Raw genomic sequence first — 2,500 nt, 5'->3', positions numbered from 1 at the left:
CGGCGATCCCTCCTCGCCCGGGCGACGGGCCGACGTGTCCGCGCGCCTATAACACCCACCCGGGGGCGGGCTACCTTGCGCGCGGCCTTCTCGCCGCCTCCCAGACGGTCGCGGCCTTCGCACGGCGCTAGTGCGCTGGAGCTGCTCGGAGGACAGCGCGAACGACGGGCCGCAAGGCTCCGCACGCCCACACGCTCCGCTCGGCTTCAGCTGAAAGCGTCGCGCGACTCGACAGGCCCTCCCGTTTGCCTCTCGACGGTTTCACGTACTCTTTAACTCTCTCTTCAAAGTGCTTTTCAACTTTCCCTCACGGTACTTGTTCGCTATCGGTCTCGCGACAGTATTTAGCCTTAGATGGAGTTTACCACCCGCTTTGGGCTGCATTCCCAAACAACCCGACTCTGGGAAGACGCAGAGCGCGCGCCCTCGCCGCCACCATGGGCCTGACACCCGCACCGGGACGAGGCCTCGATCAGAAGGACGCGGGCGGCGAACGACGTACGCGCAGCGAATTCCTTACGCCACAATTCCACGCGCCGCAGAGGCGCGCGGATTCGGCGATGGGCACTTCCCACTTCACTCGCCGTTACTGGGGGAATCCTCGTTAGTTTCTTTTCCTCCGCTTAGTAATATGCTTAAATTCAGCGGGTAGCCTCGTCCGACCTCAGGCCGATAATCCAGTGCCTCGTTTGCGAGAGACACGCGCGCGCCACCGAAGCTCGTGCGAGCGCCGCGCCCGAACGCGAGCCGTGCTGCTCCGGGCCGGGATCCTCTTCGAGGCCGACTCGTAACGAGACGCACGCCGCGTTCGGTTTCGCGCGCTGACACTGCGTTCGTGCTGTCCTGGGCGGGACGACCGTGGCAACGGCCGACACCGCACCGGCCCGACGCGTCGCCGCGCGGGAACGTTACAACGCGACCCTGAGGCGGGCGTGGCGCCGGGATTGACCCGGTGCCGCAATTTGCGTTCAGAACGTCGATGCTCAATGTGTCCTGCAATTCACATTAATTCACGCAGCTAGCTGCGTCCTTCATCGACTCGCGAGCCGAGTGATCCACCGCCAAGAGCCCTCCGTGACTTCGTCAGTTGGACAAGCGCGACCCAGCCGGATTGCACAGTCGAAAAAAGCGGTGGCCGAGCGGTCGCCAGCCGTAGGCGACGCATGAAGCCAGCCTGGCACATGGCCACGGCACTCGGCGCAGAACGAAACAGGGTGACCGAAGTGCAATCGCGTGCGCCTCAACAGCGACGAAGGGCGTGCGCGGCCGCCAAGATACGGAGCCTTCTCCACCTGTCGAACGCACGACCACTCGATCGGCGATCGGCCGGTAATGATCCTTCCGCAGGTTCACCTACGGAAACCTTGTTACGACTTTTACTTCCTCTAAATGATCAAGTTAGATCGTCTTCTCGGACGCCGGCGCGGCCGTTGCCGAACGCGCCAGGTCCAATCGGAGGACCTCACTAAACCATTCAATCGGTAGTAGCGACGGGCGGTGTGTACAAAGGGCAGGGACGTAATCAACGCGAGCTGATGACTCGCGCTTACTGGGCATTCCTCGTTCAAGGGAAACAATTGCAATTCCCTATCCCTAGCACGACCGGGGTTCAGCGGGTTACCCGGACCTTCCGGCCTAGGCGGCGACACGCTGATCCGGTCAGTGTAGCGCGCGTGCGGCCCCGAACATCTAAGGGCATCACAGACCTGTTATTGCTCAATCTCGTGTGGCTAAGCGCCACTAGTCCCTCTAAGAAGTTCAACGCCGACCGATAGGGTCGCGTAACTAGTTAGCAAGCCAGAGTCTCGTTCGTTATCGGAATTAACCAGACAAATCGCTCCACCAACTAAGAACGGCCATGCACCACCACCCACAGAATCAAGAAAGAGCTCTCAATCTGTCAATCCTCACTGTGTCCGGGCCGGGTGAGATTCCCCGTGTTGAGTCAAATTAAGCCGCAGGCTCCACGCCTGGTGGTGCCCTTCCGTCAATTCCTTTAAGTTTCAGCTTTGCAACCATACTTCCCCCGGAACCCAAAGACTTTGGTTTCCCGCAAGCTGCCGGAGGGGTCGTCAAAGTAACGCCCCCCGATCGCTGGTTGGCATCGTTTATAGTCAGAACTAGGACGGTATCTGATCGTCTTCGAACCTCTGACTTTCGCTCTTGATTAAAGAAAACATTCTTGGCAAATGCTTTCGCAGTCGTTCGTCTTGCGCCGATCCAAGAATTTCACCTCTAACGGCACAGTACGAATGCCCCCGTCCGTCCCTCTTAATCATTACCTCGCGCTCCGAAAACCAACAAAATAGAACCGAGGTCCTATTCCATTATTCCATGCACCATTATTCAGGCGAAGCGCCTGCTTTGAACACTCTAATTTTTTCAAAGTAAACGTCCCGGCCGCCGCCGACACTCAGTCAAGGGCACCGGCGGAGCGCCGGGGGAGAGGGCCAGGTGCGGCCAGTGCACGCCTTGCGACGGACCGGCCGCCTGCGCCCAA

General features: G+C 59.8%; 3 non-coding genes across 3 annotated transcripts in view; all 3 read right to left on the bottom strand.

Moving 5' to 3' along the window:
* The window catches only part of LOC145915961 (large subunit ribosomal RNA), a 3,686-nt gene extending 3,014 nt beyond the window's left edge, over window positions 1-672 (bottom strand). The window contains exon 1 of the ribosomal RNA XR_014404259.1: window positions 1-672. This exon is cut by the window's left edge and continues 3,014 nt beyond it. This is a non-coding gene — a ribosomal RNA (large subunit ribosomal RNA).
* Window positions 673-916: 244 nt separating this feature from the next.
* Window positions 917-1,070, bottom strand: LOC145915987 (5.8S ribosomal RNA). Its single transcript, XR_014404283.1, has one exon. It is a non-coding gene; the product is annotated as a 5.8S ribosomal RNA (ribosomal RNA).
* Window positions 1,071-1,330: 260 nt separating this feature from the next.
* The window catches only part of LOC145916035 (small subunit ribosomal RNA), a 1,824-nt gene continuing 654 nt past the window's right edge, over window positions 1,331-2,500 (bottom strand). The window contains exon 1 of the ribosomal RNA XR_014404315.1: window positions 1,331-2,500. This exon is cut by the window's right edge and continues 654 nt beyond it. This is a non-coding gene — a ribosomal RNA (small subunit ribosomal RNA).

The sequence above is a fragment of the Ascidia mentula genome, assembly GCF_947561715.1.
Source record: "Ascidia mentula chromosome 2 unlocalized genomic scaffold, kaAscMent1.1 SUPER_2_unloc_3, whole genome shotgun sequence".
NCBI lineage: Eukaryota > Metazoa > Chordata > Ascidiacea > Phlebobranchia > Ascidiidae > Ascidia > Ascidia mentula.
The sequence above is the reverse complement of the archived record's forward strand: the minus strand, read 5'-3'. Positions and strand labels throughout refer to the sequence as shown.